This window comes from Rattus norvegicus, chromosome 17 (assembly GCF_036323735.1).
Source record: "Rattus norvegicus strain BN/NHsdMcwi chromosome 17, GRCr8, whole genome shotgun sequence".
NCBI classification, from domain to species: Eukaryota; Metazoa; Chordata; class Mammalia; order Rodentia; family Muridae; genus Rattus; species Rattus norvegicus.
Window position 1 is genome coordinate 63765114 of NC_086035.1, and position 22042 is coordinate 63787155.

Sequence of the window (22042 nt, forward strand, 5' to 3'; positions counted from 1 at the left end):
TATTAAAAAGACTGTATATTTGATATTATTGCTTAATAAAATTTAAATTTCTGGAGAATGATATTGATGTTTTTGAAATAAAAAAGAATATCTTTAGGGAATAAATGCTTAAGTATTTTGATGTATAGCTGATCTGAAAGTAATTCGATCGAGATTAATGTATACATTTTAAACACAGAGAAAGAAATAGGAGGAAAAACAAGAGAAATCATATATAGTAGTTGGCTTTCCATTATTGTAAAAACCGACAGAGACAATCAAGTTATAAAGGGAAAGGATTTACTTTGGGCCAAAGTTATAGAAGTTTTAGCCATTGATTGAACCAATTACTTTCACATTTGTAATGATTTAGTAGGAGTGCTTCCCACAGGGAAACTGCTTCCCTCCTGATCAGGAAGTGAAGAGAAAGGAAGAGGAAGCCAATTGTTTTACCATTCCCTAAGGACAGAGCAGGTTCTCCTTTTGTCAGTCTTCAACCTCTCTTGTGGGATTGGCAGCTTTAAAAATAAAACTTTTGGTTAAAAAGGAAAGGGACACACTTTAAGAGAAATCTTAACTTAAAATCTATGCATTAGAAGCACACGAGGAGCCTGAGGACGTGTAAGCACCTAATGTTGTCTCTTCTGTGTTAGAAACGAAAGGCACAGGGGGGTATGAATGCAATGTGAAATCTCATTTTATTGAATGTGCGAGAAAGGGGATGGAGGTGAGTCATAATCCAACTTCCTGGGAAAATAGCATTTCTTAATGGAGAAAGTTCATTTTCAGAAAATAGGAGGTTAGCCTGCCTGATGTTATATTCCTGTGAAATTAATTATTAATAAGATAAAAAGTAGATAAGACAGAAAGTCTAAGTTTGCTGTGGGTTACTGTTTTAGTAATGCCAAGTAACTTTCTGGTAAATATGTTACATGGCATATTGACGAATAGTGTCAGATTAAAAAACTAATAAAATGCAGACTAGATGTTGGCTCAGAGCCTAAAGGCAATTGTACATAGGCCTAATGGCCTTCATTCAATTGAAATGAGAACCAACCCATGAGAGATGTTCTGTGATCTCCCTATGTGGACTGTGGGCTGTACCTGCTTACACTCACACATATGCTTACACATACTCACAAAATAAATTCATTAAAAATTAAAATCTAAAATGCATTTAAAATATGAAAATCATAGTCATATAAATTAGCTGAAACTGAAAGAATTGGCTCAACGGTTAATATGAGCCAAATACAACCACACTTCCTTGTTAAATCGCCTGCATTGCACGCACGAGGTTCCAATCTCTAGCACCCTATATACTGGTCATGGTGGCCCATGCCTGCAATCCCAGCATTAGGGAGGTAGGGGTGGGAAGATCACGAAGGCAAGGTCATTCTTGGCTACATAGTGATTTTGAGACATTCCTGGGTGAAAATATAAATCAATAATGAAAAGAGGGTTAGGGTTAGAAAAAGAAAGGAAAAGAAGGAGGGAGAGAGGAGGGTGAGGAGATGGAGAGAGGGGAGAGATGGGGAGAGAGAGGAATGTGAGAAGAAGGGGAAGAAAAGAAAAAAAATGACAAAGCAAACCAACACTCATTCATGAGGGGACCCAATGCTAGGACCAACAAGTGTGTGGGCACAACCTTTACCAGCAAGTGAGTCATTCTGCATGGTGTACAGGGGCACAGCTCTTCATCATCAAGGACCCAAATGTGATGATTTATATATGTTTGGCCCAGGGTGTGGCACCATTAGAAGGTGTAGCCCTGTTAGAGTAGGTGTGGCTTTGTTGGAGTAGGTGTGTCACTATGGGTGTGGGCTTTCAGGCCCTCCCTAGCTGCTAAGAAGTTAGTATTCTGCTAGTGGCCTTCAGATGAGGATGTAGAACTCAGCTCCTCCTGCTCCATGCCTCCCTGGATGCTGCCAAGTTCCCACCTTGATAATAACAGACCGAACCTCTGAACCTGTAAGCCAGCCCCAATTAAATGTTGTCCTTATAAGAGTTGCCTTGGTCATGGTGTCTGTTCACAGCAACAAAATCCTAAATAGGACACCAACTCAATATTTCCCTTTTACAAACAGGCTGAGCATCCAGAGGCCAATGTGAAATGTTTGCATTTCCTTTAGTCCAGAAGGATTTGCCTGGACTTGACTGTCCCAGCATCCTCTCTTCTTACCTTCTTCATTGTTTTCATTCCTACTGTTAAACATTTCTACCCTATCCTAGAGCCTTGGCTCCATTGAGCATCATTCATAGCTCAGAACCAACCATGGAACTTGCAGAAACCAGTGACAACTAAAACGCTGGACTCTGTTGAAAAATTGTTATGAACATTATCCCAGACAGAATGGCCACGAGGAAAAAAGCAAACAACAAAATGTGGAGAGAACACAGAAAAAAGAGGGAGACTTATTCACTGCTGGTAGGAATATAAATCAGCATAGACCCTGTGCAAGTTTTTGAAGAGACTGAACGGTGTGCTAGAAAATTGGCTAAGAGAATGAAGAAAGCCAGAGGGGGGGAAAAATCTCAGGAACAGATTATGAGAGGCATAGGCTGTTTGTCCTGAATGCTTCTACTTCCTACTGATTCCAGCCCTAAATAAGAATATTTAAGAGTAAAAAAAGCAGATGAACAGCACACGAAGAGAGGGGAGGAGGGAAAGATTTGGGATAGCAACCTTTCCATTTCCCATCTCCTTCCTTTGTAGTACAGAAATGGAGGAAATGAACCAAGGCCCTGCAGGGTACGTCTACTGCATGGTGATGGTGGTGGTGTTTGGTTCTGACAATGAGATTTTATTTAGATTCCAGCAGGGGCCCATTGAGGGAAAGAAAGACTTCATCCTGAGTTTACAAAATGGTTTCTACGTCAATTGCCTTATCACTGATTCGAGATGCTTGGTGAGAACGAAGCACCTCACCTGATTACATTATTTATCCTGAACTCCCGAACATACACCACGCATGGACAGTTCTGTTATTTAAACTCATTGCAGAAATAAATTGCTGGCAAGGTCTCTGTACTCAGAATCCAGGCTGGCGCTGCCTGCTTAGCTGTGTCAGTCATATCTTTTCAGGTTTGTGAAGATGAACGTGTTCTGAGGTCTGACCATTGTTCACAGGTTTAAATCCCCCAAAGTGGACAGTCCCATAGGAAATTATCCTTCCCAGGGGGTCTTGCTCTAGCTCTGGTTGTCCAGTGAGTAAGGAGGGTCAAGGTCACAGGGAGGACTGGCCTAATAGAAGAGGAATTGTTCCTGGATCAGTCCTGGTGAGCTGACAGTGTGGTATAATCTAAAAGTAAGAACTCGTGGACAGTCAGATTGCTCCGTGAGTAAAGGTCCTTTGTCAAGCCTGGCCACTGACGTCGGTTTCCAGGATTTGCATAGTGGAGGGAGAGAAATGTCTCCTCTGAGTTCTGACTACCACAACTGGGTGTGTTGGTGCAGGGACACACACACACACACACACACACACACACACACACACACACACACAAACACGCACGCACGCATGCGCACGCGCACGCACACGCACACGCACACGCACACGAACAAATAAATAAGCAAATATAAAATGGAAATTGAAGCCTGAACTTTGCCAGACTTAATAACACCTTTAAACTCAATGTAGGCAGTCAGGCAGGCAGCCAGGCAGCCAGGCAGCCAGGCAGATCTCAGTTGAGCTGAGCTTGAAGCATTTAGGGAGCTACTTTTAATTAAAACCTTATTGTAAAGAACTTGAAAATTACAAAAAAAGAACACACCAAAATTAAGCAGACCAAAGTCTCTGTATGTCACCTATCTGTGTACAGTTATGCTCTCCCTCCTGAAACTGGAGCTTCACATTAGATTTTATACTTTCACTGTCAGATATGATTTAATGCATGTACCTGCCACCTAAAACAAAACAAAACAAAATCTCATGAGAGAGTTAAAACTAGGAAAACAATTAGATTTACATGCTCTTTCATGACTCAAGTATCTTTTATCTTTGTTTTGTTTGGTCCCTTTTCCATCAAAAAAAAAAAACAAACAAACAACAAAACAAAATAAAAAACAAAAAAACAAAAACAAAAACAAAAAAACGAACAAACAAAAAAACCCATCACCACCACCACCAAAAAACCTTTTCTTGTTCTCCTTTCCATGGCTTATACTATACCCCCCATGCACACTTGTGTGTACATACGTGTATAGTGCCTTTTTCTTAATGCCTTTAAAGAAACCTCAGATGGAAAGGAAGCTAAGACTTTGTAATGCCTGCAATGGCTGGATGGCTGGGAACTTCCTTTTACAAAGGAAATTCTTCCATTCTCACTCAGACCTGGAATCTCTCTCTGAATTAAATGTGATGTCTGTTGGTATGAGCAGATGTGAAACTCAAACAGTACATTTACAAAAGCTTCATTAACTTTTTTCCCCCTAAAATCTCATTTCTTCCAGCAAGCTATAGGCAAGTTAGATTATAGATTGTTCGAGGCAAGGTCAGTGTTATGAAATCCCTCACCTACTCAGAAAAGGAAGAGGTCTGTTATGTTTGCTACCAGGATGTGTGTATGGGGCGGGGGACGGGGCGGGATGGCTAACCCCTGCCTTCTAGTGGGTTCTGTGAAGGAGAGTTCTCACAAGAAGCTGCATCTTCAGGCTGACACTTTCTGCAAGGCTGATTGACTGATTGGAATGCCAATGGTTGAGGAGAGGGTGGAGTCTAATTCCTTTAGCCCTAACTTCCGGTGACGTGACGAACAGATGAAAACCTCTTCTACTGTATTACCCTGACAAGCTCCCACCAACCGGGAAGGGTGCCATCAAACAGCACCTGAGGCCAAAAGCTGGGGGTTTTCAAGCTTTGATGTAACTCCCTTCTCTATGTTTCTACCGATGTATTTGGAAAGTGCCTTGATTTATGACTTTTTTGTTCTGTTACTATAAGAATCCAATGACACTGTTTCCATGTTAAGATGTGGTATTTGGAGTAACTTAAAACTGTGTTCTCAGCCGTGGTGGTCACTCATATTAGGCTCTAGAGTAAGCTATCCATCTCTTTTGAGGTGACAGTTGCCGTTTCGTGTTGATGGAACCTATCAAGGCTAGAGAAGGCCACTGTGCTCCAACTGTTGTAAGCCAAACTCCAAAGTGGCCTGCTGCAGCTGGCCTTGGGAGCCCAGGTGTCTGCTATTTTTGTCTTCAACTTATGATGTGCAGAATAGAGTGTAAGACTCTCAGAGAGAATCTTCCCTCAGGAGGGAGATCCTCAAGCCCCAATGACCAGTCCGAGTCCACCGGCTGCAATCTGCAAGAGGATTTTTATTGATCAGGATACACAGGTATCTGTGGGCGTCCCAGTCAATTTGGAAGACTGGTGCGCCTAGCAGAACCAGGGACGGGTTTTTATAGTGTATTGGGAGCAGAAGCAGGCTTACAGAAGCAGATGCATGGTTACAGGGATGTGATTGGTGGAGTAAATGAGGCATACGTGTATGTTACCTATTTTGGCTATAATCATAACAGTGAGTTAGCAAAAAGTACATGGTGGTCAGGGCTTCCGGGGGGTCAGGGACTTTTTCTTTTTCCTGCCAGGTGGCCCATGGAGCAGTGCCCATAATTTAGTCTGGTTTCTGCATTTTGTTTTCTTTTCTGGTCTGTTTCGTCTAAATGATGGGTCAGCTTGTCCCACATATCTAAAAACTTACTTTTTACTTCTATAGTTGAGGGCCTTGGGCTTGTACAATTCCCTTTCTGGGAGGGGGTCTTTCATTCCCCCATTTTCTTTTTGTCCTTGAGTGGAATCTTCCACTCAACTTGGTTAAGGTACCTCTGTTTTTTTTTTTGTTTGTTTGTTTTTTTTTTTTTTAACCATCTGATACTGTTGTCTCAGCACAAAAGTTTGAATGACTGAAAGACTATATCTCTTATTATTCCTGTCTGATCTGCATAGAAACATTCTTCTTTTAGTGTAGCACACAGACTCTTTCTTTAAGGAATATCAGGTCTAATCTTTTCCTATTTTGAAGGACTACCTCTGAGAGGGAGGTTAGCTGTTCTTGGAGGTCAGCTAAAAAGTCTTTTTTATTCTTTTTTGCATTGTAGGGCAACTGAAGATGTCCTTGTGCTGCCCTTGTAGCACCTAGATAGCCTTAAATAATTCTGAACTCTCTTTTGTGTCTTATTAAGTCTTTAGCATCAGGATTCTAATCTGGACACTATCTGAACCTATACACCAAGGTCTTTTAGAACTTCTAAACTTATACAGATTGTGATCCCTGAGGTACAGTCCCAAGAAGTGTTAGGAGTACTAACATATGTAATATTACATCATTTGCAATAAAAATCAAGCCTATCCTTACACCTATTCCGAGGGAACCCAGGGCAAACAGGCAAACATGAAATTCTTGTTTCTAAAACACACTCCTCAAGTGAGCATTATAGCAACCTCTCAATCACTTAAGTCTAGGGAGCTTTTTGAAGATCTGAGTGTCCCTCTAGGTCCCAGCTCTCAGCCCCAACAGCTAGTACGCTGCTGGTGAGGGCTGAGACTTGATGGCTGTCAGGGTGGTCAGCAGCACCAGGTACGGTCCTTTCCAGCGAGGCTCGAGTGTCTGGGCTCAGTGTAGCTGTAGTCTCTAACCTGGAACTGATGGGATGTCTCAGGGGTCTCCGGGGCATAGGCTGCTGTCAGCTGTGAGCAGATTTCTTTCTGTATCACCTGTAGGTCTTTTAGCCTGGCATACAAATCATTATTACTATGACATGTTGGTTCAGTAACATCATCTAATATAGTCAGGGGAGCTGAGGCCCCATATAAGATCTCAAAGGGGGTAAAGCTGAATCTGGAAGGGGTATTTCTTGCTCTGAAGAGAGCAAGAGGGAAGGAGTGTCACCCAGTCTACGCCAGTCTCCATGGTCAATTTGGTCAGGGTCTCTTTTAAAATTTTATTTATTTATTCTACCTGTCCTGAACTTTGAGGTCTGTAAATATAACGTAATTTTCAATCAACCTCTAAATACTTGGCCACACCCTGGCTTACCTTGGCAACGAAAATAGGGCTGTTGTCTGACCAGATTACCTTGGGCACTCCAGACCTGTGGAAGATTTCTTCTAGTATCTTCTTAATGACTATTGAGGCCGTCTCTTGCTTGGTGGGGAAAGCTTCTACCTATTCCTGAAAAGATATCTATAAACACTAGGAGACATTTATAACCATATTTTCCTGGTTTTATCTCTGTGAAGTCCACTTCTCAGTAGTATCCAGGCCGTTCCACATGGAGCCTCATACCACAGTCAACTTTCCTGAAAACAGTTACCTTTTGGCCTGGTATACATCAGTGCACTATCTGTTCCACGAGATACTTGAGACCTGTGACATAATATTTAGTTTTTGAAAACGTCTGGATGAGTTTGCTTACCCCTAAGTGAGTCTATTGATGCATTTGTTTTACCATGCCTCTGCCTGTAAAAATTGTAGCAGGATCTTCTTTCTCGTTGAGGTGTAGCAGAGTCTCTTCCTCAGCCTGGCTGGGTCATAGAGGGTCCTTAACATAGCCAGAATCTCTTTTTTTCTTGCCCTCAGATGTCAGCAGGCCCCTCTGCTGATGGGCTGTTGCAAAGGCATACGTGCTGTCCACATAGATGTTAAGTCTCTTTCTCAGCCCAAGGGCTTTGGTGAGGGGAGCGAGCTGTACCCTCTGAGTAGAAGTGCCTTCTGGTAGGGCCTGAGCCCATATGATTCTGTTTCCATCTACCACTGTTGCCCCAGCCCATCTTTTTTCTTCTCTAAGAAGCTGCTCCCATCTATGAACCAGATGGCATCTACCCCCTCTGGTGGCTGGTCAGTCAGATCTTTATGCCACTCCTGTGCTTTAGTGAGCACCTGGTGACAGTCATGAAGGGGGGTGTCTAGGTCGGGGTCCGGGAGCAGGGCTGCAGGGTTTAGACTCGTAGGGGCAGTCTGGAATCACAAGGAACAAGTGGGATACCCGGCCCACGCCAAGCTCCACCGTTCTTCGGGTAGTCCATGAGTATCATTTGTTGCCAGTAGCCCCTTGCACTCAAGGTCTTTTGCTTGACACTAGCCCATTTGGGCGTAGGAGCACAGAGTGTTGGGCCCCCGTATTCACAAAACAACTGGGCCGGCTTCCCTTCTATCTTAGCGCATAGCCAGCACTCTAGAACCAAGAGGCTTGCCTTCCGGGTTGCTGGAGAGGCCCTTCTTGTTCTTCCTGAGGCAGTCCCTGACCCAGTGTCCTTTTTCCTTGCGATAGGCACACTGATCTTTAGCTAGGAATTCTCTTCTGTTGCCAGGTACTGTCTTCCTAGGTTTCCTAACTACTGTGGCCAGTATATATTCCTCTCCTGTCTTTTATCCCTCTTTAGCTCTCTAGCTTCTTTTTCCTTTTGTCTCTTTTCTTCCTTAGCTTCCTGCTCTTTTTACCTTCTTTCCTCTTTCTCTTCCTCAGTCTCTCTCTCATATCTTCTGCATCTTCCTCTACAGCTATTAGAGGCTGTCCACTTATGTAACTACACTTCAACTTTACTTTCTCTGCAACTTACACTAACTCTCAGCAACTTAGCTTAACCCTTCAAATTTCTGTAACTTTCTTTCTTTATATCTTTTCCTTATCTTAGCCAGATTGGTGGGGCATTTTCCAGCCCCTCGGAGACCCACCCTTGGAGCCTGGTGGCAGACCTGGAGCACTCCCTACCTTCAGGAGTATTCAAGTCAACAGTCAGGAGTGAGGGTCTTCTATCCATGTCTGGAACATTCTTTCTGGCCTCCAGTAGGATTCCGTCTTTCCTCAGTGGTAAAGAAGACCTGTAACAGTTACTAACAAGCATCTCAAATGGGATGGTGAGAAAACAAGAGAATCTAGAGAATAGAGGTCCACTGAAGAGGACAAATAGCATTTAGTCACACAGCTAAACCAGGAGGACTTTTTGGGACAAAAAGGCTGTTGTAAAAATAAGCACAAGCTTTGTGTCTGTGAAACAGAACGGCAAGCAGAGAGGGAGCTGATCTGTTACCCCGACTATCTCTCTGGACTTAAGAACTAATAACAAAAGGATGGAGAGATGGCTAGGACCTGGGTGCTAGATGCCAAGTGGCTGACAAAAGAATTGTAACCAGTTCACCTGGGACTTTCAGGACCTCAGTAGCAGCCCTTTACCAAACTGTCTCAGTGGGCTAAAGGCCCATGGAAAAGAAAACATTAATCCTGACCTTGGCCACAGCCAAAGCCCGAATTCTAAATTTTGACTGGCAAAACAAAGTTCATCACAGTTTGTTGTAGATTCCCTCCGAAACTATCTCAGGGGCTTCTCTGTCCCCCAACCTGGGGCATTTTGACCACAGGGGCAGGAACTGGCTGCTGTGGGGATAGGATCAAAGGCACTCTCCATGTCAATGATGACTAACCGGGAAGGTTACTTAATGTTGGAGATCAATTCCTCTCTTGGAATTCTTGGAATAGGGCGAGCAGATAAGGCAGGCTCCCTTAAAGAACTTCTCTTAATGAACACTCTCCTTCTGTGAGCAAGTGTTGAAGGTCTGGCCACTGAAAGCAGCAACTGGAATTATTATTTTTTCAGGGCCAAAAGTCTCATAAAACAACCACTAACTTTATACCTATCTTTTTGTTGTCAAAGCGTCAACCCCAGCCGGCCTCATCACCTTGAAACTCCTCTTACGCTGACTTGGCCTGAGCTGCGCCACTGCCCACGCGCAGCCTGCAGCTTGCTAGCAGGCCTGCATGCTTGTCACCCTCAGCCCCTATATTTTCCTACTCTGTGCTGTCCCTTCCTTAGAAGCTGTGAATGTTTAAGCAACAGGGAGAATTTTTCTTCAGGATCTAAGGTAAAGCTTTCAGGCTCTTGTTAATACCTGCTTCAGACAGGGTCACTCACTAACCTGGAGTTCTTCATACACAACTGTTAACAGCAGCTAGAATGGACAAGGGGAGCAAAGGGAGGGGCATCTCTCCTTGGGGAGGAGGCTAAGAGAGAAAGATAAAACTCCGTAGCAGAAAACAATTTTTCTCAAGCAAATTATTTCCAAGTTAAGCACCAAGAGGATCAAGTAAAACTCCTTGACAAACAAAGCAAATAGTTTCATGATTTTAAACACAGTCGTCAGTCCAAGATTTTAAACACAGTCATCTATCCAAAGTCCAAAAACGAAACAAAAGTCAAAAAGACACTCGACAATACCACAGAAAACAACCCAGACAAACAAGACCAAGACAAAGCATCCTATAACCAATTTCCACAGATGTTCAAAGAAAATTAGGACACAAAGAAGACAAACAATTCCAACAGTCAGACAGACAGACGCACCGCGCGGCTTCGGTGTCAAACTGAAACCAAAAATTCAGACAGAGGCGACAAGGGTCCGGATCCTTCAGTGGATCCGGCTCTCTCCTCTCTCCTCCAACCCAAAACCACGTATCCTTCCGATACAGGCTGAGCCCCGAAAAACCGGGCTCTAAACACCCTTGGAACGTTTTCCAGGGCTGCGGGGGAGAAGTCCGAGCTCGTCAGCTCCTTCTCTGGCCCGCCCAAATACAAACGGTCTAGACCCAAGCCAAGTAACTAAGCATTTACAGAACAAGTCACAAAGCAAGACAAGACAGGACAAGACAAACACTGGCCAGCTTACCTCCCGGTGGGTGGTCGGTGGTCTCTAGGCAGAGGATCTCCGATCCCGGACGAGCCCCCATATGTAAGACTCTCAGAGAGAATCTTCCCTCAGGAGGGAGATCCTCAAACCCCAATGACCAGTCCGAGTCCACCGGCTGCAATCTGCAAGAGGATTTTTATTGATCAGGATACACAGGTATCTGTGGGCGTCCCAGTCAATTTGGAAGACTGGTGCGCCTAGCAGAACCAGGGACGGGTTTTTATAGTGTATTGGGAGCAGAAGCAGGCTTACAGAAGCAGATGCATGGTTACAGGGATGTGATTGGTGGAGTAAATGAGGCATACGTGTACATTACCTATTTTGGCTATAATCATAACAGTGAGTTAGCAAAAAGTACATGGTGGTCAGGGCTTCCGGGGGGTCAGGGACTTTTTCTTTTTCCTGCCAGGTGGCCCATGGAGCAGTGCCCATAATTTAGTCTGGTTTCTGCATTTTGTTTTCTTTTCTGGTCTGTTTCGTCTAAATGATGGGTCAGCTTGTCCCACATATCTAAAAACTTACTTTTTACTTCTATAGTTGAGGGCCTTGGGCTTGTACAATTCCCTTTCTGGGAGGGGGTCTTTCAAGAGATCACATGGAGGACCCGGCTACAACTCCAGTCTGCTAAGAGTAGGTCTATGCTAAATCTCTGTACATAAAGAGTGATTTATCCTCACTCTCCAGGCTTTCCATCTGAGAGCCTGGAGATTTTCTGGAGCATTTCCCCATCCCCTTCCCGTGGACCACAAAATCAAGTCTGTATCTCATGAAAACACTGAGAACGTTACTCTGGTTTACAGAGACTTTTTGCCAAGGAGGGCTGTGGATCTGCCCACCCAACTCCCAGACACTGCAAAGGATGTAGGGAAAAAAAAATACTGACTGAGGCTGCCTGAGCCAGAGGCCTGGTTGGCTATATGCTCCAAGCAGCAGACCCGTGAAGAGCAAAGCCCCCGTTAGCACCATCTGCTGTGCCCAGAGTCAGCAATCAGTGTATGACATAAGTGGCTGTGTCAAGTCCTCGTAGATTCACCGTCTCCTTTAACTCTAGCTCTTGTTCATTAATTCTTTAGTCATACAAGTCATAAAGTTGATGATCTTGAGGGAACCATGTTAACATATTAATGAACTTTATAAATTGTGTTTCGCCATGCCAAACATAGATGGAAAAGATGGCTTATTTTCAATAGCACTCAATGACGGTAAGCAGAAGCAGTGAAAGAGGAGGAGTCTACAAGACTTCAAAATCGAGCCAGGCATGGTGGCTCACTGTAATTCCAGATCATGAGAGGCTGAGGCAAAAGTTTCCAAAGTTCAAAGCCAGGCTTGACTTTGTAGTGAAAGTGAGTCCCCCCCCCCCAAAAAGGAATAAACTTGAATAAATTTAAATGTACTTGGTTTTATCTTTATGAGACACAGAAAACGTTGTCTATGAAATGATAATCAAATAAGGTTATTTTACTTACTAACATGATTAGTTGAGTGGAATACTTAGTGTGTGGGAGCAGCCCTGATGACAGATGAAGCATCTAATTAGCAAGCGAAGGAGCAGTGATGACTTTGACCTAGTGTATCAAGCTATGCTTTACTTGAACTGTAGAAATTTGTTTTATTTATTACTAACAACTTCTTGAAACCTTTGTATTTATAGCTACTTCTGGATATATTTTTACCAGAAACTGTGACTTAAATGAGCTTGATCTTGGCTATAAATACTGTCCTTGTGGTGAATAGGTTTTCCTTTCTAGAATATCTATCAAAAGTCACTGGATGGCTGTAATAAATTAGAATACCAGAGAGGAGGCAAGAGAGATGAAGAGGCTAGGAGAAGCTGAGTATTGGCTGACCTTCTGTATTATCTGCATAGTAATTGAAGCACCCACTAAGGCAAGAACAGAAGAAAACTAACAATAAGTGATGGTCCCTGTGATGGTTTGTGTATGCTCGGTCCAGGAAGTAGCTTTATTAGAAGGTGAGGTCCTGTTGGAGTAGGTGTGTCACTGTGGATGTGGGCTTTAAGACCCTCATCCTAGCTTCCTGGAAGTCAGTCTACTAGCAGCTTAGTTTGATCTCCTCACCCCCCACCCCAAAGAGCAGTACAAAAAAGGCCTAGGAGAACAGGAGCAGCAACTGAAAAATATATTGAGCATTTCAGTTATTACCGAGACCCCTTGGCTACTCTGGCACAGGTGGGCTAGCATCTCCTCGTGTTGTTTGGTTTAAAGTGGTTTCTTACAAAGTACAAATTAGTAAGGAGGCCTTTTATACAAAGAGCTCTTCTTTGGGAGATGGGGTGCCTGGGATGCTGGGTTTAATATGGGAATCCAGTGAAAAGCAATGGTCTTAGTAGGACATGCAAACAGATACCTACAATGCCAGTACACACTACCAAATCTGGAGGTCAGTCAGAGAGCAATAATGAAACCTCATCTCCAAAAAAAAAGGGCAGACAAACAAAAACGATGGCCCCTTGCAGGTTTTTAGCTCGAACATTAAGAGGTCGCATCAGAATTCCTCGGAAACATTCATAAGGACCTAGAGTTTGAGGCAAAGCAAATTTAAAAACAAAACAAAACAAAATAAAACAAAAACAAAACAAAACAAAACAAAAAACAGAACCACACAATAAGAACAAGAAATAATGTAAATATGTTAAGTTTTGTGTGTCCTTTTAAAGACCTCTAGCTAGGTATGGTCTCCGAAAAGACAAAACTAGAAGGAGAGTGAGCAAGAAAGGACTGAAATACTAAAAAAATCATTCTAATGCCCTATGGGATCCAGGAGCTATTTAAAAGAAAACCAGGAAATGTTAGACCTAGAAATGAATGGCACAAATTCTAAGTGGACAACATTTGGCTCCAAAGTGCAAGGAAAGAGCTCCCTCTAAGCAAAGAGTGACCAAGGCTCTAAGTCTAAGGGACATCCCTGGTGAGAAGAAATAGGTGTGTCTTTTGTTACTAAAAAGAAAGGCAATTTTACAAGCTCCAGGAAAGCACATGAATTAATGTTAATCATATTACAATGAGGCATTAAATCATGGATAGGCAATTAGAAAATATGATCTTTGCATTCTGGGGCAGCAAGCATGTTGTCTTTCAAACAATCCAGGAGTAAATTGTTTTGATTTGTGTATGAGGATCGTGGTCTCCATGTCTGGTTTGGTTTAGCAGCAAATGCTATTTTCAGTCCTTACTCTGGAAATTACGTGAATGGAAACATCAGGAATCGTCAATGTAGAGTGCTCTTTACTGTTTTAAGATACATATGAATTCAATGTGGGGGGGGGCGAATATATAATCAATAATGTGTGTGTGTGTGTGTGTGTGTATGTGTGTGTGTTTATAAAAAGATGAAGATGGAGATTTATTTGAAGGAACTGGGTTACATGATTGTAAAGAAGGTCAAGCTGGCAATCTTCAGTCAGGTGGGTAGAAGAGAGAAAGGCAGACCCCGAAGCTGCCTGGAAATAGAAATTCTCTTCCCTGGGTACTGTAGTCTTTTTTGCCTAAAACCATCAAAGTATGGAGTAAAGCCCACCAGCATTCTTGCAGCACAGTCTGCCTTATTCAAAGATTCCTTATTTAGCTGTTAACAAGAGTGAAAATACTTTTGCTTGAAAGGCACTGAGGGCAGATCTGACCCTCAGAATCAGTAGCTCATAAACTGGGGGCTGAGACTGCAGGACTCCGTCTTTAAATGTTTAGTGAGTTGTACCTTTAGCTCTGACTGGAGACATGAATTAAGATTATAGTCAACCAGAGACTTTTAGATTGAAACCCAGGGCACACCAGACCATTATCTCATCCAGTAACCATTCATTAGGTGCAAGTGAGATGGTAAAGGAGTTCAATCCCTGTGAGCCATAGGCTGGAAGGAAACTCCCATAGATTTTTCTCTGACTTCCTATACATGAATCATGACATGTATGTGTCTCTTGTCCCCATACACAAATAAATAAAATAATGAAATTAATACAAATGGGCTCGTCAATCATGTGGGCAGGAAAACAGACCTTCGAATATCACTCTGTTGTAGAAACTTTAGAAATTACAAAACTTGTCTAAAATGTGAATCAACAAATTATCCATTTGCACCCCTTTAGAATATCAATGTTAGTCTTAATACACTTTAGCTCTCTTTTTTTGTGCAATGCTCTCTGTATTTTATCAGGATTATTTTGATGGAGATTACATAGACCCTTGAGCTAAGGAGAGGCTAGAATGAGATCCACATGAGAGATACCACCCAAGCCCCAAACCCTGAAGCTACACAATGAATCCATGAGAGTTTGTCTTCTACCAGAACCTCAGATGTTTTTCCCCATCAATACTATTGCTGATCAGCATTTGTGAGAAATGGATCATCCACTGAACCATCCTGGCATGACATGTGACTCCGAAGTTTTCCTAAGGATAAAGGCATGCCAATTAGCTTAACTGTGAGGTAATAATAAGAAAATCTTAAATCTATTTATTAATCTTACCACTGAGGAAATATTCTGAAATCTCTCACTAGATGACATAATCTTACTATTAATTCTGTGACATCATGGTATTAAGTATGGTTAGACAACAGGAAGCGAAGTGTCAAATGCTAAATTGATACATTAAAATATCTGTATACCATTCCATACACTGTGGTCTTAGAGTTACTTTAAATCAAGTCTTGACATTAAATGATTATAATTTTCTGGGATTCAGTTACTGGAAAACTTACCCTTGGGTTGATAATTTTGTTTGTTGTTCTGTTTTGTTTGCTGTTTGTCTTTGTTGTTGAGTTGTAGAAACAAGGTCTCAACCAAGGCTCACCTCAAATTATGTAGCTAAGGCTGGCCTTGAAGTACTGATGCTCCTATCTTAATCTCCCATGGGCTGCAACTACAGGCATGTAGCTTCTGTTCCTGGAGTCTACATTAATCTTTTGAAAAGTTTTTTTCTTATTTTTTTCCTTTTCTATTTTGTTTGCATTGGATCCTTGTCATAATCTTCTTCAGGATTAATCCACTTAGTAGGAGAGGTTGTTTGGTGGGCCATTATAAAACGATACTGCCTTGTATTATAAGTAGCATTTGCAAGAAAAAGGGACGATAAGATAAACATTTCTGTGTTGTTGTAAAATTATAAAAAAAAATCAATAATGTCTTTTATCTCCACTAGATCAGTTCGCACCTCAGTGTCTCAAGATCGGAAGGAGACTGGAGAGGAAGCAGCAGAGAGAACATGAAGGCTGATGTTAAGATTCCACTCTGTGTATTTACAGGTTGTTATGAATATTCTTAAGGGAAAGATATGTATAGGGCTTTGTATGTTTAGGTGGGCAATTATATCTTATCAATTGGATCAGAGGTTATTGTGCTGTGTGTTCTTTCATGTAGCGATTTAAGTTTAAGAGAGTGTGTGGCGGCTAGAGACACTGGGCTGCCATGGAGTTGGGCTGTGTGTTTCTGGCATGGTGGCAGCCTGCCTTGGGAACTAGACGGGTAGAGAGATTGCTGCCAGGCTGAGAGAGAGGCCTTTGGCAGTGTTATATGGGATGGAGCAAGCGGGTGTGTTGCTTTGCTGACTGAGATCAAGGTATCTATGAGACATCTTGGGGCACTAGTGCAGGACCTAGTGCGGGATAAAAGAAAGCCATTTTTTTATGATTTTACAGCAACATTTCTTAAAGGAAGACAGATTGAAAAAAAAATTCTGGCTGGTGGGGTGGTGCAAGCCTTTAATCCCAGAACTCCTGAAGCAAAGGCAGAACATAGCAAGTTTAAGGCCATCGAGAGTTACATAGTGAGACCCTGTCTAAAACCAAAACCAATAAATAGTTGAGCCACTTTTATTGCTACATTAGCAAGTTGTTGTCCTAACCTAGAGGAGATTATAGTAAAGTCTTTTACTCCAAGAGCTGTGTGCAAAATCAAATGAAAAAACATTGCTTAGTATATTGTATTACACAAATGTGGAGAAAATTAGCACAGGAGAGATGGCTCAGCAGTTAAGAACATGTATGTATTGGTCTTGCAAAGGACCAGAGTTTGGTTCCAAGTACCTGAGTTAGATGGCTCATGACTGTCTATAATTTCAACTCTGAAAGATCCCAAACCCTCTTCTGAGCTCTGTGGACAAACACACATTCAAAAGCACACACATACACATACATACACACATACAGACACATACATACACATGCACACACACATTCAAAAGCACAAAAGCACACACATACATACACACACAACACAGACATACACACATACACACACACACACACACACAGAGAGAGAGAGAGAGAATGAAATGAATTAAAAGTAAAATCTTTTTTCAAAATGGATATAATTTATTCTGAATTAGTCCTTAGAATACAGCCACAGTTCAATGCAGTTTCTGCCAATTCCTTGTAGGGTTTATTACAAATGAGTAGCTGTAAACATCAACGTTTGTTGTCTTAAAAAAATTATGGGTCTTTTCTACCATTTCCCTGAACCAAGTTTCTACCAGTTATCAAAGCAGGGCAGATTAAAGACAAAGTTATACTTTCAGGCTTCCACTGGGGAAAGAATAAATCACTTCTCTCAAACAAGTCTGAACAGGATAAGTTTTCTTTGAGATTCTAGTCACTGATGAGAATTTTGTGTTAATTTATTCGAAGACATTATGAACCAATTATTAAGATCTAAGCACGGGGCTGGGGATTTAGCTCAGTGGTAGAGCGCTTACCTAGGAAGCGCAAGGCCCTGGGTTCGGTCCCCAGCTCCGAAGGAAAAAAAAAAAAAAGATCTAAGCACCCGTGATAAGGCTGCAGTTTCTCATTTCAGCTTACATTAATAGACTTGCCTTTACTGGATTATCATTAAGGTTAATAGTACGAGACAATACCAACTTCATGCAAGTCCTCTGTCCATCCCTTTCCCCTTCCCCTCCTCTTAGAATCCAGTGTTGAACCTGTTCCCATCCCACAGGTTTTTACCATCACTCCTGCCTTCGCCGATAATTCCATGAGAAGTTCAGGAAATGATATTAGTTCCCATATATTTTATTGACATGTTCCTGTTAATAGAAGCGTCTAGCTCTCCTGCAATAAGGTGCTTCCTGATACCCGTTTTCCTCCTTGCCTTAAGTTCTTGTGTTCAAATGGAAGACTGCATTTAACGAATGGCCTCTTAAATGGTAAAAAACTGGAACCACTGTGATGACTCCTGTGGAAGTCATCATAGATCTATGAATGTTCTGAAGTCAGTGGGTTGTAGTCCTTGTCACTCTTTCTCACCTTCAAATTGTTATTTCATCAAGTGAGAGCCTAACAGAGGGACTAGCTGTCGGTCTTGTGACTATAGTATGGAAACCTCCTTGGCTTCTGAAACTGTCTTCTGTAATCTGAGAATTGTGCAGGTATTTTCAGGTTCTTGACCTCCTATCCAAAGAATTAAAATAAAGGCTCACACAGATTGCAAAGGAAAGATAAACTTTATTCAAAAGCAAAGCAACAATGCATATTAGAAAGTGACATACTGCTAGATAGCAGTGGGTCAGACCCGGGAGAAACTGATCAAGAAACTGGCTGGTTTTGTGTGTCAACTTGACACAAGCTGGAGTTGTCACAGAGAAAGGAACCTTCCTTGATTAAATGCCGCCATGAAATCCAGCTGTAAGGCATTTACTCAATTAGTGATTAAGGGTGGGAGGGCCTAGCCTATTGTGGGTGGTGCCATCCCTAGGCAGCTAGTCCTGGGTGGTATGAGATAGCAGGTGGAGCAAGCCCTGAGAAACAAGTTACTAATTAGTGTTCCTCCATGGCCTCTGCTGCACTTATTGCCTCCATGTACCTAAGTTGCTCCCAGACTTCCCTTCCCCTGTAAGTATATGAAAATGACCCTTTGCTCCCCAAGCCACTTTTATTCATAATCGTTTTTACAGTAATAGAAAGAGAAGCAAGATGCCATCAAACCCTCCAAAAACACTCCATCCTTTTATGTTTCTGCACACTATTTTCTAAATAAAATTAACCCAGCTCTTCCTGCTTGTCTTAGGAACGGTTGCTAGGCAGTCTTCTCCAGAGAGTCTTTTTGGGGAAAAGACAACCTGCTCAGATCTCCAGGGTTTGTGGCAGAAGGATTATGATTTCTAGTTTCTCTGCTTTCCCCATCCTTGGTCCCCAGAGTTTTCTAGGTACCCTGAATCCCATTGTATTTGAGATGTGTGTGGTTGGAACTGAACACTCAATTAGATATTAAGACAGTATAACTTTTTCTGAATAGGAGAATATTGTCTTAGGACCAATTTTCTGATGCCTGGGGAAGATACTATTTTTTCTGTTGTGTTTGATATCTGAGAAAATTCCAGGACTGCTATAGGAAATCAGTCTGCCTGTGGAGAAACAGAGATCTCTCTCATGCAGCACTCCCTCCACTAAGCGCACCCTGTTTTGAGAACAGGGAGTCTTACTTAACCTTGAGCTTAAAATATGTGATCTTTGAGGAGACATAATATTTTATTTAATATAATTCCTTATTTCCCAGATGTGAGAACTTGACAGTTGTGCTGGTCCTCCAAAGGTTCGTAGATGTGAATACTTGGTCACTAGAGAGTGGCACTATTGCTTAGGAGATGTGGCCTTGTTCGAGGAAGTGTGTTATGATGGGTGAGCTTTGAGATTTCATGCCAAGCCTGATTCATTCATTCATTCATTCATTCTCTCTCTCTCTCTCCCTCCCTCACTCCCTCCTTCCCTCTACCCGCCTCTTTCTCAGCAGTTGAAGATGTAGCTCTCAGCTACTTCACCAGCACCATTTCTGCCTTTGTGCCACCACATTCCTGCCATGATAATGGACTAACCCTCTGAAACTGTAAGCAAGCCCTCAATTAAATGCTTTCACTTATAAGAGTTGCCGTGGTCATTCATGGTATGTCTTCACAGCAATAGAACACTGACTATATAAATATAAATTTTCCAATGCATGGAATATGTGAGCTGGATTAAACCTAACCTTGTCACTTTTGTTTCTAAGCATCATTTTCCCTTCATTGGGATCAGTGGATCTTTGCAGAGAAAGTGCACTTGGAAAAACTGAGTTAATCTCAAACTTGCTGTAAGGTCACTGCCCATGGTGTTGTGAATCTGAGAGAAGAAACAGGGTGACAATTAGTTAATAATAAGAGAAATGTTTCAATTACCAGCACCCCCGACCGGCTTACTCCAGAAATACTGATTGTATGAAAATGATTTCTCTGTCTTTGAACAATATTGGGCTTTTCTGTTCCCTTAAAGGCATAGTCAGGCACACTAGTATCTGTCCTTGAAGAGATGGTGACTATTCCTAGTATGCAGTCCTTAGAGACCGTTCTTGAACCTTTTTTAACATGCTCTGTCTCAGAAAAAATGAATCAGCAAATAATTTGTAATTGCGCTACCAAATGCTTCTCATCAACTTGCATTTCAAACTCTATTAAGATTATGGTTAAAGTGATGGATTTGTATAACCGTGAGATGAAGTGGGAGTTTTACATTTAAGGATTGAATACCCCGGTCTTGTAAGGTGTTCTGATTTTACTTGGTTTGGACACCTTTCTGTCTTAACAAGCTGTCCACAAGGCACAAGACAAGCAAGTCCCCATTCACCTGGTAGCTGCACTTTTCAGTACATGCAAAGGCAGAATATGGTCAGCACGTCCATCTTCAGGATTATATCCAAACACAGTTGACCCAAGTCTCTGCCCCTGGATTCACATCTTCTTTTGATAGGAAGCTCCTGCTTGAAGACAATTTCTTCTTTGTTCAAGCTCTATTCCCAAGTAAGATAAATTGTAACGTTTCTTTTTCAGTCTACAACCTTATTTGCATAAGAAATAGAATGTTGTTTTAATCATTTAATTTATCGTGCCTTCCCACGGCATCAACTGCTGGAGTACAGATCTTACCGGTCAAGGGAAGTTGAATGCAGTGCTACGAATCTTTGAATTATCTGAGTCTTTACCCTCATCTGTTAGGAGTCTGCTGAGAAAACTGCTGTGCTCCCTGATCTCAGCTCTGTCACCCTTTCTTTGTGACTCCTAAGGCTCTTCTACCTTTGTGACATCAGTCTTCATGTATAGGGTTTGATGTTCGGAACCTGTGTCCCATTCCTACAGTCTTGATATCATGGTTTCTGTTTTAGAACTCTTTGCTTAGAACTAAGCCCAGAAATTTCTGTAAAACTGGAGGTACCTCGTTCTCTGAGAAGAGATGCCCAGCCTCTTTCGGATCATAATCAGATCTAAGCCCTCTTTGCTTTTTTTAAAAATCTTCTTCCTGATGCATACCCAACTCATGAAATTGTATCTAGCCTTAGGGTATGGAATTGTTGCCCTGACTCCTCAGGTATTCCTGTGGGTCTACACTGCATGCTCTGAGTCCTTTTAGAGTTTTGGCTTAAGTGGATTGAGTGTCTTCCATGTCAATCTCTTAACTTCCCTTAAAGGCGTGAATACTTCTTGTTCTGAAACATTAAGGAATGTGAGCCCAGGGGTAAAGTATAGAAATTATTAGATAACATCGACAACAGTAATAATAACGCCATGTCACTACTACGGATTATCAGAGACATTTTGTTTGTATCAATTCAGTTTCTTACTATGAAACCTAACTGGCATGGGGGTGGGGATGACAGCTCAGTTGTCACAGTGCTTACCAAGCATACAGGAAGCTCTAGGTTAGGATCGCTAGTATGGCGTTAACCAGATCCAGTGGTGCATGCCTAGAATCTCAGCACTCAGGCTAGGAATGCAGAAGGCTCAGAAATTACAGGTCACCGAATGGCTGTTAATAAGTTTAAGGAGAGTTAAGCAAAAATACAAATGAGAGTTGATGATAAAATAGCTCCTGAAATATATAAAAATTTTTATTTATTTTTAACTATGCATATGTCTCTGCATATCATGGACATGTAGGGCACTACCAGCAGAGGTCAGAAGAGAGCACTGGATACCCTGAAGTTACAGGCAACTCTGTGTGCCCTGTGGGTTCTGTGAACCAAACCTCACCCCCAGGAAGAACACAGGGTCTTAACCACTAATCCATTTCCAATCCCTGGACATTTTGTATTTGTAATAAGAACACTGACTGAGGCTGCAGAGTTGTTTAACTCAGTTAAGTTGTACAAGTGCTTTAGAACACAAAAATGACCAAGTATCTGTTAGAACCCGAAACTCCTCTCTCACTGGTCTTTCCAGTCCATAACAGATGAGTCCTTAATCCCTGTTGCTCACTTCCTAACTTGATGATCATACCAATGAGTTGTCCCAGGAATCTGTTCTCTTCTCGGTCACCAAGAGAGTCGTCACCCTTTATTTCTACATCAGACTGAATGGGCCTCCTTGGCTTTCTCTTTCCCTTCCAATCCCTCACTGGGATTGGT

The 22042-nt window shown here is 42.1% G+C and overlaps 2 long non-coding RNA genes across 2 annotated transcripts; both read right to left on the reverse strand.

Annotated features, from left to right (window-relative positions):
- Positions 1-5276: 5276 nt before the first annotated feature.
- LOC134482862 (uncharacterized) lies at positions 5277-11243 on the reverse strand. The gene is made up of 2 exons (XR_010059484.1): positions 8693-11243; positions 5277-6711 (listed from the first exon to the last, which is right to left on the reverse strand). It is a non-coding gene; the product is annotated as an uncharacterized LOC134482862 (long non-coding RNA).
- Positions 11244-20184: 8941 nt separating this feature from the next.
- On the reverse strand, positions 20185-20685 carry LOC134482863 (uncharacterized). Its single transcript, XR_010059486.1, has 2 exons — positions 20568-20685; positions 20185-20431 (listed from the first exon to the last, which is right to left on the reverse strand). It is a non-coding gene; the product is annotated as an uncharacterized LOC134482863 (long non-coding RNA).
- Positions 20686-22042: the final 1357 nt, after the last annotated feature.